A 15,025-nucleotide genomic window follows, 5' to 3' on the forward strand; every position below is an offset into this window, starting at 1 on the left:
TTAGGATTGGCTGGAATGGTCCTCATTGGGGGTTGGCAGGTTATGATAGGTAGCAAGGTCTATCTGAGGCTTGTGTAAGAGCAACCTCCAGAGTAGCCTCTCGACTCTATTTGAACTCTCTCTGCCACCGATACTTTATTGATTACACTTCTTTTCTCCCATTTGATCAGGATGTAATTGTTGATCCCATGGTACCAGGTCTGTATCCATCCCTGGGAATCCTCTCCCTTGTCGCCAGGGAGACTTTCACCCCTGGATGTCATGTCCCACGTAGAGGGGAGGGCAGTGACTTAACTTGCAGATTTAGGCTTAGAGAGACTGAGGTCACATCTGAGTAACGAAACAGCGGTCTTCCAGAAGTAACTCTTAGGCATGCCTATAGGTAGTCTAAGCTTCTCTGCTACCTACATAAGCTTCACAAGAGTAAGCCTTGTTATCGAGGGCTTGCACTATTGATTTGAGTGTCCCTAAAGTTTGACACAGTATCAGGGGATTTCCTGATGGCAAGGTTTAATAGTTCCATAGTCTTTCTCCCCTCCTTCAGGGAACTTTGCCAATACTTTTTGATTATCTGGTTTTTATACTCTAGGATGTTTCCAGGCATTACAATAATCTATACAGAATTAAAGACCTCTTTCTCGTTCTGTGTTCCCTGTGTTTCAGTTGTTCAAATGAACTATGCAGCTAGGTTGAATTAGATTATGCACTATAGAAAATTTCAGTTCCATATCAAATAAACCTTTCTTCCATTGGTCTCAAAGAGTATGTGTGGTTCTAAAATATAGACACTGTCTTCCTTACCTCTATGTTCTGAATTACTTTAACCCCAACCTGTTTGGCTTTGTTCTTATCTCTAAATATCAGGTTATATGTATAAAAGAGACTCTCAGAATCCAGAAATAATAATCACCACTCCAGACTTAATGTGTCTGCTCTAAATGCTTATAATCTAGGCCCCTGTTTTCTTATAAGCATTTTCTAAAGGTGACCATACCATTGTTGTTTTTTAGTTTCTGGCTCACTTTGTCTCACCACATTTCCCACATGTTCATTCTACTTCTCCATCCTTCAGCCACCAGCATTCATTGGGCATCATGTAGACAGCCCAGAGTCCACAGTCCATCAACATTCTCAATTTTAGATAATTTCATTGTTCCCAAGAGACAGAAAACTAATAACACACCCTCCCCAAATAGGAACTCTAAACCTCTTCTTAACTCTTGTCCCTCACCCCATTGTTTACCTCTGCTGTTGCTGTGGTAGTGCTGATGGTTTCCTTTTGAACATAGCTCATAGCATGCAATAGCAGTTTTCCCCCTGTACCCTAAACTTAAACACTCTTTATACAAGAATCATATCTTTGAAGTAATTCTTACAAGAACTCGTTCATGTTTCTAGTGTGAGTCAGTGGGACATGTAGGTCTCTACAACCCCTATCAATCTTGTTCATCTTCAATATGGTAATATTACTTCTAGACCCACTAGAGTATGACCTCTGCTCCTATCTGTTCCCTTGCATTGGAGTTCAACCTCATTAGCTAATGGTTCACCCATCTCTAGCTTCTATGTATCTCTTAGTCCCCTGTATTGTGTATTATAAGTCCCTGATTATACCTTTATGCTGCTCTTAAAAGTGGAATCATACAGTATCTGTCCTTTTGTGTCTTGCAAATTTCACTCAACATTATATCCTCAAGACTCATCCATCTTGTCATGTGCTTCAGGACATCATTTTGTCTTAATGCTGCATAATATGCCATCGTATGTATATACCACATCTTGTTGATCCACTCGTTTGTTGATGGACATTTGGTTTGTTTCCATCTTTTGGCGATTGTGAATAATGATGCTATGAACACTGGTGTGCAAATGTCTGTGTCATTGTTTTCAGCTCTTCTAGGTATATACCAGGTATTTAACAAATGAATTAAAACATTAACATGATCATTCCGTTCTACATATATAATCAGTAATTCACAATATCATCACTTAGTTGCATATTCATCATTTCTTAGAACATTTGCATCAATTCAGAAAAAGAAATAAAAAAACAACAGAAAAATAAATAAAACGAAAACAGAAAAAGAAAAAGATTATACATACCATACCCCTTACCCCTCTCTTTCATTGATCACTAGCATTTCAAACTAAATTTATTTTAACATTTGTTCCCCCTATTATATATTTTTATTCCATATGTTCTACTCGTCTGTTGACAAGGTAGATAAAAGGCGCATCAGACACAAGGTTTTCACAATCACACAGACACATTGTGAAAGCTATATCGTTATTCAATCATCATCAAGAAACATGGCTACTGGAACACAGGCAGTTCCATTTTCAGTCAGTTCCCTCCAGCCTCTCCATTACATCTTGAATAACAAGGTGTTATCTACTTAATGTGTAAGAATAACCTCCAGGATAACCTCTCAACTCTGTTTGTAATCTGTCAGCCATTGACACTTTGTCTCATTTCACTCTTACCCCTTTTGGTGGAGAAGGTTTTCTCAATCCCTTGATGCTGAGTCTCAGCTCATTCTAGGGTTTTTCTCAATCAATCCCTTGATCCTGAGTCTCAGCTCATTCTAGGGTTTTTTCAATAGCAGCCATTCTTATAGGTGTGAGGTGGTATCTCACTGTAGTCTTGATCTGCATTTCCTTTATAGCCGGTGAAAATGAGCATCTCTTCATGGGCTTTTGAGCCATTTGTATTTGCTTTTCTGAAAAATGCCTATTCATATCTTTAGCCCATTTTGTTTGTTCTTTTGTTGCTGAGTTGTATGGTTTCTTTATATATACAGGAAATCAAACCTTTTTCTGATATGTGATTTCCAGATGTTTTCTACCATTGAGTTGACTGCCTCTTCACCTTCTTGACAAAGTCTTCTGAGGTGCAGAAGCATTTGATTCTGAGGAGTTCCCATTTATCTATTTTTTCTTTCATTGCTTGTGCTTTGAATGTAAAGTTTAGGAAGCTACCTCCTATTACTAGGTCTTGAAGATGTTTCCCTACATTTTCTTCTAGAAGCTTTTTGGTGTTCTTATATTTAGGTATTTGGTCCACTTTGAGTTAATTTTTGTTTAGGGTGTAAGATAGGGGTCCTCTGTCATTCTGTTGGCTATTGATTTCCAGTTCTTCCATGCCCAATTATTGAAAAGACTATTTTGTCCCAGTTCAGAGGATTTTGGGGACCTTGTCAAAAAAATCAGTTGACCATAGATTTGGTGGTCTATTTCTGCACTCTTGATTAGATTCCATTGGTCAGTGCTTCTGTCTTTGTGCCAGTGCCATGCTGTTTTGACCACTGTGGCTTTATAATAGGTTTTAAAGTGAGGGAGTGTTAATCCTTCCACTTCTTTCTTCTTTTTTGGAGTGCCTTTAGCTATTAGGGATCTCTTTCCCTTTCAGATGAATTTGGTAGTTAGCATTTCCAAATCTTCAGAGTAAGTTGTTGAATTTTAATTGGTACTGTGTTGAATCTGTAGATCAATTTGGAGAGAATTGACATCTTAACTATATTTAGCCTTCTTATCTATGAGCAGGGAATGTCTTTCCACCTATTTAGATCTCCTTTGATTTCTTTTAGCAATGTTATGTAGTTTTCTATGTACAAGTCCTTTACATCCCTAGTTAAGTTCATTTCCAAGTATTTGATTCTTTAGTTGCTATTTTGAATGGAATTTTTTCCCTTAACTGACTTCTAAGCTAGCTTGTTGCTTGTGTATAGAAATGTTACTGATTTTTTTTTTTTTTTTAACATGGGCAGGCACCGGAAATCGAACCCGGGTCCTCTGGCATCGCAGGCAAGCATTCCTGCCTGCTGAGCCACCGTGGCCTGCCCTGTTACTGATTTTTACACATTAATTTTACATCCTGCCACCTTGCTGAGTTTATTAGCTCAGGTTAATTTTTTTTTTTAATTCAAATAGTTCCTTTCTTTTAATAAGGAAATTATCATTGACAGTACCTTACAACTATAACCTGAGCTACATAAAACAACGAGGGCCATACGTCAGTGGCTATTTTTAAGCACCCTAAATGATCATGGGCTTGTAGAAGTAGGAAGCATAGCTTTTTAAGGTATGCATTTGTTCATACTTAGAGGATGGACTAAAGAACACTTTTAGTGTCCTTCCCCTTTAATATGATTATGACAAACTAATAACTTGAATCCTGCCCACAAATTTTATTCCCTAAATATTTAGTTTTGCTTACCTGCATCTTCTATTGACAAGTTGTATTATATTTGCAACAAATGCCCAATTATAAAGATTCTGAACACCTTTACCTCTCTCTATAAGATAGGATATCAGGAGTAAAAGTGGCTCCTGAGGATAGCAGGATGGGTTAAATGCGTTAGGTTGTTTATAATGTAGCATTATTACCTTGAAGTTATATGAATTCTCAGAACCTAAAATATCCTCAAATTTTAATGTACATGTAGTTTAACATTTTGGTAAAAACTATTAATTTGAAATAAGTGCACAAGAGACAGAAGAAATGCTTCCCTTACATTACTTTCCATTACATCAGAAATGGACTTTTTCTGCCTTATTCGCCTCTATGATTTTGGCCAAGTAGCTCAGGTAACTTGGCTGTAGACTTCTCAGGATCTTCCAAGTATAGTATCATATCATCTGCAAATAATGAGAGTTTTACTTCTTCCTTTCTAATTTGTATGCCTTTTATTTCTTGTCCTGCTGATTACTCTAGCTAGAACTTCTAGAATAATGTTGAATAATAGTAGTGACAGTGGGCGTCCTTGTCTTATACCTCATCTTAGGGGAAAGGCTTTGTCTCTCTCCATTGAGTACGATGCTGGCTATTGGTTTCTCATTTTTCCCTTTATCATATTGAGGTAGTTACCTTTGATTCCTATCTTTTGGAGTGTTTTTATCAAAAAAGGATGTTGAATTTTGTCAGATGCTTTTTCAGCATCAATCAAGATGATTATGTGATTTTTCCCTTTTAATTTGTTAATGTGCTGTATTATATTAATTGATTTTCTTGTGTTGAATCTCCTTGAATTCCTGGTATAAACCCCACTTGGTCATGTTGTATAATTCTTTTAATGTGCTGTTGGATTTGATTTCCTAATATTTTATTGAGAATTTTTGCATCTATATTTATTAGAGAGATTGGCCTGTAGTTTTCATTTCTTATAGCATCTTTACCCTGTTTTGATATTAAAATGATATTAGCTTGATAAAATGAGTTAGGTAGAGTTCTTTTTTCCTCAATTTTTAAAAAAAGTTTCAGCAGGATTCGTGTTAGTTCTTTCTGGAATGTTTGATAAAATTCCTCTGTGAAGCCATCTGGCCCTGGGCTTTCCTTTGTGGGAAGATTTTTGATGACTGATTGAATCTCTTTACTTGTGATTGGTTTGTTGAGATCTTTTGTTTCTTCCTGATTCAGTGTAGCTTGTTTGTGTGTCTCCAGGAATTTGTCCCTTTCGTTTAAGTTGTCTAGTTTGTTGGCATATAGTTGTTCATAGTATCCTCTGATGATTTCTTTTATTTCTTCAGGGTCTGTGGTAACACACCCCTTCTCATTTCTGATTTTATTTACATCCTCTCTCTTTTTTTCTTTGTCAGTCTTGCTAGTGGCTCATCAATTTTATTGATTTTCTCAAAGAACCAACTTTTGATTTTATTGATTCTTTCTATTGTTCTTTGTTCTCCCATGCAGTTATTATCCCTGTTTTAATCTTTGTTATTTCTCTTCTCCTATTTGTTTTGGGGTTAGTTTGCTGTTCTTTCTCAGGTTCCTCCAGGTTTGCTGTTAAGTCCTCAATTTTTGCTCTTTCTTGTTTTTTAATATATGCATTTAAGGCAATAAATTTCCCTCTCAGCACAGCCTTTGTCACATCCATAAGTTCTGATAAGTTGTATTTTTATTTTCATTCATCTCCAGATAGCTGCCAATTTCTCTAGCAATTTCTTCTTTGACCCACTGGTTGTTTAGGAGTGTGTTTTTGTTTTTGTTTTTGCACGGGCAGGCACTGGGAACCGAACCTGGTCCCCGGCATGGCAGGTGAGAACTCTGCCTGCTGAGCCACCGTGGCCTGCCCTAGGAATGTGTTATTTAATCCCCATATATTTGTGAATGTTCTCCTTCTTTGTTGGTTATTGAGATCCAGCTTCATCACATTGTGATCAGAGAAAGTGCTTTGAATAATTTCAGTATTTTTAAATTTATAAAGACCTGTTTTGTATTTTGTGCCCTGGCATATGGTCTGTCCTGGAGAATGTTCCATGAGCACTAGAGAAGAATGTGTTGTGCTTTGTGTTGCAATGATCTGTATACATCTGTTAGGTGTTATTCATTTATCAGGTTATTTAACTTAATTCTCTATTTCCTTGTTGATCTTCTGTCTGGTGTTCTACTATAGAGGAGAGTGGTGTATTGAAGTCTCCTACTATTATTGTTGAAACATCTATCACTCCCTTCAGTTTTGCCAATGTCTGTCTCATGTACTTTGGAGCGCCTTGATTGGGAGCATAAACATTTATGATTGTTATATCTTCTTGGTGAATTGACCCTTTATTTAGTATATAGTATCCTTCTTTGTCTTTTACGATATCTTTACATTTAAAGTCTATTTTGTCTGAGATTAGTATAGCTACTCCTGCTTTCTTTTGGTTACAGCTTGCATAGAAGATCTTTTTCCGTCCTTTCACTTTCAATCTATTTGTATCCTTGTGTCTAAGATGAGTCTCTTGTAAGCAGCATGTAACTGGATTACATTTCTTAATCCATTCTGCTGATCTGTATGTTTCAATTGGTAAATTTAATTCACTAACATTCACAGTTATTACTGAAAAGGCATTTCTTGATTCTACCATCTTATCTTTTTTATTTTCTTTGTCAGATCTATATATTCTTTTCCCTCTTTCTCTGTGTGTTCTTTAAATTACCTTTAGTGGTACTCTTCGATTCTATATCCTTCTCCAGATGTCCCTTTCACATTTTTTCTTTTCAGCTTGCAGAACTCCTTTTAGTATTTCTTGTAGGGCCATTCTCTTGTTAACAAATTCTTTCAGGACTTCTTTGTCAGAATCTCTCCTTCAGTTTTAAAAGACAGTTTGTCTGGGTACAGAATTCTTGGCTTGAGGTCTTTCTCTTTCAGGATCTTGAATATATCATACCACTGTCCTGTCGCCTTCCGGGTGCTAGTTAAGTAGTCTGAACTCAGTCTTATTAGATTTCCCTTGTATGTAGTAGATTGTTTTTCTTTTGCGACTTTCAGGATTTTCTGCTTCTCTTCAACATTTGACATACTGATTAGTATGGGGAAGGCCTATTTGGATTTATTTTATTTGGAGTTTGTTGGGCTTCTTTGACTTGTATATTTATGTCCTTTATAAGGTTTGGGAAGTTTTCCCCCATTTTATCCTCAGCTACTCTTTATAGCCCTTTACTCCTCTCTTCTCCTTCTGGGACACCAAAGATTCTTATATTTGTGTACTTTGTTTTTTCTGTCATTTTCCTGAGTTCCCATTCAATTTTTTCCATCTTTTTTTGTCATTTCCTGTTTTGAGTCTTCAAAATCAATTTTCCTGTCCTCTATATCAGTTATTCTTTCTTTTGTCTCTTCCTGGTGTTGTGTGCCTCTAGTATGTTTTTTATTTGGTCAACAGTCTTTAATCTCTGTGATTTCCGCTATTTTTCTATTTGTTCTTTCAGATTCCTCTTTGTGCTCTTCACCTGTCTTTCTGATCTGCTTTATGTCATTTGCTATCCTGCTTATTTTATTAGGTAGAGTTGTATGAATGTCTTTGATTAGTTGTTCCAAAGTTTATGTCTCCTCATGTGTTTTAATTTAGACATTAGACAGGGCTATCTCTGTCTGTATTGTGATATGCTTAGTGATCTGCTGTCTTCATCGCATGTGGATATCTTGACTGATTTACTTTGGGAATTGATTTCTTTCAGTAGTCTAAGGCTTTGTGTTTGCAGGATGGTTGTACAGCAGGGAGCAGGGCACGGGTGGAGCACTCAGTATGATGATTTGTTTTAGGGCACGTATGGGCGCAGGTTGGGGATGTTACACTGATGCTTGTGAACGTGGGTGCCCAGCAGCCAGGGAGGATGTAGCTTTGTGGTCTGGGGGACGTAACCCTGGTGCACTGGTCTAAGGCATGGGGCCCTTTGTGTGCATGTGCAGAGCTGTGCCAGCAGGTCAGCGTTATGCCTTTGTGGATTGGGGGCAGATGTGACCCGGCTGTGCAGGTCAGCACTTTCTCAGAGCTGGGAAGTGAGACTGAGGGCTGTGTGCATGTGCAGTTCTAGTACTGCTGTAATGTGCAGTTCCCAGAGCTGAATGACATGATTGGGGGCCTGTGCACATGCGTGGACCTAGGAGTGCTGTTAACAGATGCACTGAGCTCAGGGAGGGTGGGGTGAGGCTGTGCGACACTATGGGCGGGGTGAGGGGGGTAGCCTAGGTATGGAGGTTAGAGAACAGGGAGGGGTAGGTAGTTCTTGGGAGGGGTGGGGCGTAGGAGAGGTGAGTTGGACTGCACTTGGGGTGGGGTTGAGGAGTAGATACTTGCACTGGGGGCTGTTTGGGTGGGGGTGCATGGAGCGTGGGATATGGGAGCAGGTGAGGGGGTTCAGGTGTGTGAGGTTTGGGGTGAGTCACTGGTCACGGGGCTGCACTGGTGAGGGTAGTGCACCCAAGGAATGTGGCCTGGCTTACTTTCTAATCTGGTGTACCTGTCTGTGCACTCTCATGGGCTATGCCACTCTGCGCCTCCACATCAGGCTCCAGTCCTCTGCCTCTCAGTTCCTCAGCCTCTGCAACCAGGGCTGCCACATGTGGTACAGAAGCCTCTCCCAGGTCAGCTGCACTCCCAAATTACTGCCTCAGTCGTCCTCCTGTCCCTTCTCTAATTCTCCCGTGGAGCAGGTCTAATCTCAAGCTGCTCTAGTTCACCATTTTCTCAGAAGTCCTCCTAGATTTCTTTTAATTTAGATCAGCACCCCATACCCCAAACCCTCTTTTCACTTCATTGACTTGTTGAAGAGAGCAATTCAGTTATCATGAGAATATCTAATCTTATAAATTTGTCTTGATTGTTTCATCATAATCTCATTTACCTTGTCTGTCTGTGCTCTTGTATGTTTAAATATAAAGGCTTAATTAGATTAAGGGTGAACATACTTGATAAGAATATGTCATGGGTGATAATGTGTACTTCATATTCACCTCAAGAGAGGTGTAAGATTTATCTGTCGCTCTGTTATTACGGGTGTTATGATTGATGCCTAGATTAAGGTAATGAAAGCCAGATTTCCTTATTCTAAAATATGTTTTGCCCCAAGCAACCAGAGAATAATCCACAAATTGATACTTTTGTACTTTGAGAATATCCAGTTCATGACCTTTTACCTAATAGTTGTTTTGTTTTATTGTGGTGACATATATAAAACACAAAATTTCTTAATTTAACCACTTTCGTGTATACAATTCAGTGATATTAATTGTATTTACAGTGTTGTGCTACCATCACCACCATCCATTACCAAAATTTTTTTATCACACCAAACAGAAACTCTGTACCAATTAAGCAATATCCCCCACCCCTTCTAACCTGTAATCTACTTTTTCTCCCTGTTAATTTGCTTACTCTAGGTAATTCATATATGTGATATCATTATACAATCTTTAACTTTTGTGTGTGGCTTATTTTATATAACATGATATCTTCAAAATTCATCCATATTATAGCATGTATCAGAATTTCATTCCATTTTTGTGGCTGAGTAATATTCCATTGTATGGATGTACCATATATTGTTTACCCATTCATCTGTTGATGGACAGTTTGGTTGTTTCCACCTTTTGGCTGTTGTGAATAATGCTGCTATGAACACTGGTATATAGATATCTGCTTGATTGAGTCCGTTTTCACTTCCTTTAAGTATATAACTAGAAGTAGTATTGCCAGGTCATATGGGAATTCTTTATTTACTTTTATGAAGAACTGCCATAGTTTTTACCTAATAGTTTTAGTGTCCATTTGGTATAACAGAATTTTGATTTTCTATATCTGTCGTTCTTCTTACATTTATTAGTTGGCTATCTTCTGAATAGAATATATATATATATATTTTTTTTAATGAGGGCTTTCCGGCTAAAGCCAGGAAACCTGCTAGACAAATTCTAAAAGAGCTGCAACACTGAATAGAATACTTTTATTCATTAACTGGAGCTACCATCATCTACTGGAAACTGATGCAAATGCTTTATTCTTTCCCTTTAATTACCAATTTCCAGATAAAAGAGTTAATGGAAAATTATATTCTTTTAAATTATTATTATTATTTTTGGTGGAGGTGACATTATTAAGCACTTAGGGACTTACTTTAAGTATACTTTAATCTAATTTAGTTATTATATTTGTTCAAATTGTTTCAATATTGGCTAGCAGAAGCCCATTTAATATGGCTCCTTTGTCCTTTTTTTTGGGGGGGGGGGGTGGTGGTGGTACATGGTCTAGGACTTGAACCCAGGTCTCCTGCATGAAAGATGAGCATTCTACCACCGAACCACCTGTGTACCCTCCTATGTCCTTTTGACATGACACATACAGTCCCCAAATGCTCCTTGTTTCATGGTACAGAAGTTGTCTCCACCTCTTCATGGATGTTTTCTGCCCCATGCTTGGTTCCTTTTTGTGAAGAGTAGTTTTTAAAGACCAAAATCTGGATGTGAACAGTCTTCATTATTATGTAGGGTGTCATTGGCATTTAGTATCTTTCAGTGAACAGAGTTAGAAAATATATATTGGGGGAAAACTTGACTTCATAGCAATGTCTCCACCATCTTTTAACCTGAGTAATCTCGCATTTGCCCTCACTTTTCCACTAATACTACTCATTTTGAAGTGTTCCTTTTCATTCATTTATTCAAGAAATGTTTGTCAAGCACCCAGTAAATGTAGACCTTGTTCTAGGTGTTGGAAACACAGTATCAATCAAGATAAACAGAATTCCTGTTTTCATGAAGCTTATTTTAAAGTACAAATGTGGTGAGGCCGAATTTAAACAAATTACTTGACAGGTGTTGATAAGTGCTATGAAACAAAACAAGCTGGGTAAGGACACTACACAATGGCAGGTGGTTGCTGTCCCTTTAAACATAGGGTAGTAGGCAAAGGCCTTTCTTATAAGGATACATTTAATCAGGACCTGAAAGAAGAGGCAAGGTATGCATGTAACTTGCAGAGCTTTTCAGACGTGGAGCAAGCAGTGCAAAGGCCTGGATGCAGAGGTGTACTTGGCATATTTGAATAACATCGTTTTGACCAGTGTTCTAGGTAATGCAATATACCAAAAACAGAACAGCTTTTAAAAGGGGGAATTTATTAAGTTGCAAGTTTACAGTTCTAGGCTGTGAAAATGTCTGAATTAAAGCAAGTCTATTGAAATGTCCAAATTAAGGCACCAACAAGAGGTTACTTTCACTCAAGAAGGCTGATGAAGTTCAGGGTATCTCTCTCAACTGGAAAGACACATAATGGACATGGCGACATCTACTAGCTTTCTCTCCAGGCTACTTGTTCCATGAAGCTCCTCCGGTGGCATTTTCCTTCTTCATTTCCAAAGGTCTCTGGCTGGTGGGCTCTGTGGGTCGTTCCAAAATGATTCCTTCTTAAAGGGCTCCAGTAAGCACCCCCACCTTGAATGGGTGGAAACACACCTCCATGGAAATCATCTAATGAAAAGTTTCCACACGCATTTGGGTAGGTCACATCTCCATGGATAATCAAAAAACTCCCACTCAGTAATTTAAGAATGCCTAGCGTGTACAATGATGGTGATTCAGTGTACAAATTAAAAATGTTATTGCACGAGGAAGAACAAAGGAATGTCAGGTGTTGAAAATAGATGGTCATCCATATTTTAAAATTTCAGCTTCTTTGTGAGACTAAAGGAAGAAATATTTATTTGGTGCAAAATTTATATTTTCACTTGTACATTTCTTAATTTAACTTATATGGTCAGTTTAACTGAACATTATAAGTACATGGAACCTTAATAGAGCGTGAGATTTTGTTGGTTTTTCCAGGTTAGTGTGATACACAGATAAATCCCAGAGTGATTTGAGCAGTGAATAAAGAAGTATTTGCAAAGTCCCCTTGGGGGAATGAGGAGAAAGGGGGACATATTTAACTTCCACATTTGAAGAATACCTGTTATTCTCACAAGCAGTGGGGACAACCAGATCAGTAGTCCCAGCCCTCGATCTTGGGGTTCACCCCTATGAAACTTATCTCTACAAAGGATAGGCTGAGCCTACTTAAAATTAGCCTAAGAGTTACCCCCAGAGAACCTCTTTGGTTGCTCAGATGTGGCCTCTCTCTCTCTAAGCCAATGTGGCAAACAAACTCACTGCCCCCCCCCCCCCCATGTGGGATATGACTCTTAGGGGTATAAACCTCCCTGGCAACATGGGACAGAAATCTTGGGATGAGCTGGGGCTTGGTATCAAGGGATTGAGAAAACCTTCTTGACCAAAAGGGTGAAGAAAGAAATGAGACAAAATAAAGTAGCAGTGGCACAGAGATTTCAAACAGAGTTGAGAGTTATCCTGGAGGTTATTCTTAGGCATTATATAGATATCCCCTTTTTAGCTTATGGTGTATTGGAGTGGCTAGAGGGAAGTACCTGAAACTGTAGAGTTATGTTCCAGTAGCCATGTTTCTTAAAGGGGATTGTATAATGATAGAGCTTTTACAATGTGACTGTGTGATTGTGAAAATTTGTGTCTGACGCTCCATTTATCTACAGTATGGACAGATGAATAAAAAATATGGATAAAAATTAAATAATAGGGGGAACAAAGGATAAAATAAATTGAGTAGATTGAAATAGTAGTGGTCAATGAGAGGGAGGGGTAAGGGGTATGGAATGTATGAGTTTTTTCTTTTTTGTTTTTCATTTCTTTTACTGGAGAGATGCAAATGTTCAAAAACATGATCATGATGAATACACAACTATGTGATGATATTATGAGCCATTGATTTTGTACACCATGTATAGAAAGTTTATGTCAAGAATGTTTGCATGTTTGTTTGTTAAGGTTTGACAATAAAAATATTAAAAAACAAAAAAGAAAAAAAATCCCTCCCACCCAGCAATATTGAATGAGGATTAAAGGACTTGGCTTTTCTGGTGTCTACAGATTCAAACCAGCACAGCCAGAGTAGCTGGAGTTGAGGGAACCAAGAGGAGAGTAGAAGACGTAGATGTAACAGGGAGCCTTAAAGCCTTGTAATGAACTTTCAGGTTTTTTTTTTTATAAGAGCAGAGGTTTTTTAAGAAACCTTATTGGCTGTTGTGTGGAGAATAGATAGTGGAGGACACAGGGTCAGTAGATTCAGGGAGAGAAGTTAGTAAACTATTGAAATAATTTAGACAAGAGAATAATGAAAGCTTGGATTAGGGTGGCAGCAGTTGAAATGTTAAGAAGTAATTGTTTCCCAGTTGCAAATCTGTTAGATAGTTTCTATTCCTAATTTTACTTGGTATACTAATTGATTTTGGGTATGGGTGATCACCTCTTCTTTATTATTTTTTTAACTTTTATCATGTAATATTTGGTTCACACAAAAGAATATATAACATGTTTTTAAGTTATGAAAAACAGCAGTCAAACAAATATTTAGTAGTTCACCCTATGGCTTAAGTTCCCCTGCAAGAGGTTAATAACCACCTCGAATTCTGGGTTTGTCATTCATGGTCTTGCTTTTTCAAAATAGTTTTTTGTGTATTGCTCTAGTTCACTAATTTTCACTGCTTTATAATTCCAATTGAATGACTCTGCCACAATTTATCCATTTTCCTGATGGCCATTTGAGGCATTCCAAGTTTTTGTTTGTTTGCTATTATGCTATTAAAATGCTAGAAATATATGCTTCCAGTTGTAAAAAAGGCATTATGCCAAAACTAAATGTCAGTGGCTGGGGAAATTGGGAAAAGGGTATGGATTCTTTGTGGAAGCAGAGGAAATGTCTTCAGATAGAGTATGGTGGCGAAGGCATGTCTATACACTTAGGCTGGATTGTATGATGTGTGAATAAAACTATTTAAAAATGAAAAAAAAATGTTAGGAATATTTTTGTGCAATAATTTTTCTAGGATGTATATTTAGGATTGGGATAGCTGGGTTGTAGAGAACACCATGTTCACAATTTTGTCAAAGTAGTACTAATTCATACAATCGGCATAAATATATACTAGCAGTTTATAATGAGTCCTCATTCTACTTGGTTATCCTCAATTTTTGTGCATCTATTGCGTAAAATGGCCCCTTATTTTGGATTTAATTTGCATTTCCATGATTGTTAATGAGAGTGAGCATCTTTTCATATGTTTATTAGCCACATATTCTTCCTTTACTCTTTTTTTCCTCCTTTTTCTCTTGCATTGTCTGAATACTTAGAGATTAGTAGTTGTTCGTGTATACTCTGGATAATAATCCTTTGTCAGCATTAAAAGATAAGTCTCATCTGTTTCTACTAAGTACCACTCTCAGGATATGAAGCAAACTAAGACTTGGATGTGGCTCTGGAGAAAGTTTGACCTTTGTGTTTGTTGGAGGGTGGAGAGCAGAGAAGTAAATAAGTCTATTATAATTATAGTCTGGCACATGCTAATATCACAGTTTGTTCATGTAATCCATAAGGGGAATCTCTCTTTCAACTGGTGTACACAGCCTGCTGGAGTCAGGAAAACGTTCCAGAGCATTGTAACTAAGTATTCATTCTATTTCCATTAGTATTCTCTCCTCACATAATAGATGTGGTAGAGGTGTCTTGGTTTTCCTTTTCTCTTTTCCTTTCACAGTCTGCCTTCTCCTACTTTGTAAAAGGATGGATAACCTGTCACCCATTCCACATCTTACTATGCAACAGTACTCTGGCCCATCAGACAAGACTGTCCATTCCAGGATGACTGGCTTCTGTAGGAGTAAAGCAAGAAAAATTCAAGGGAGCAGCACATTTCAATATACGT

At 37.7% G+C, this 15,025-nt stretch overlaps 1 protein-coding gene and 1 non-coding gene across 9 annotated transcripts in view; one reads left to right on the top strand and one right to left on the bottom strand.

Moving 5' to 3' along the window:
• The window catches only part of EVI5 (ecotropic viral integration site 5), a 307,393-nt gene that overhangs the window by 103,119 nt on the left and 189,249 nt on the right, over positions 1–15,025 (top strand). The gene's annotated exons all lie outside the window — the stretch shown is intronic.
• Positions 10,128–10,189, bottom strand: LOC143651091 (U7 small nuclear RNA). Its single transcript, XR_013159830.1, has one exon. It is a non-coding gene; the product is annotated as a U7 small nuclear RNA (small nuclear RNA).

Source organism: Tamandua tetradactyla, chromosome 11, assembly GCF_023851605.1.
Source record: "Tamandua tetradactyla isolate mTamTet1 chromosome 11, mTamTet1.pri, whole genome shotgun sequence".
NCBI classification, from domain to species: domain Eukaryota; kingdom Metazoa; phylum Chordata; class Mammalia; order Pilosa; family Myrmecophagidae; genus Tamandua; species Tamandua tetradactyla.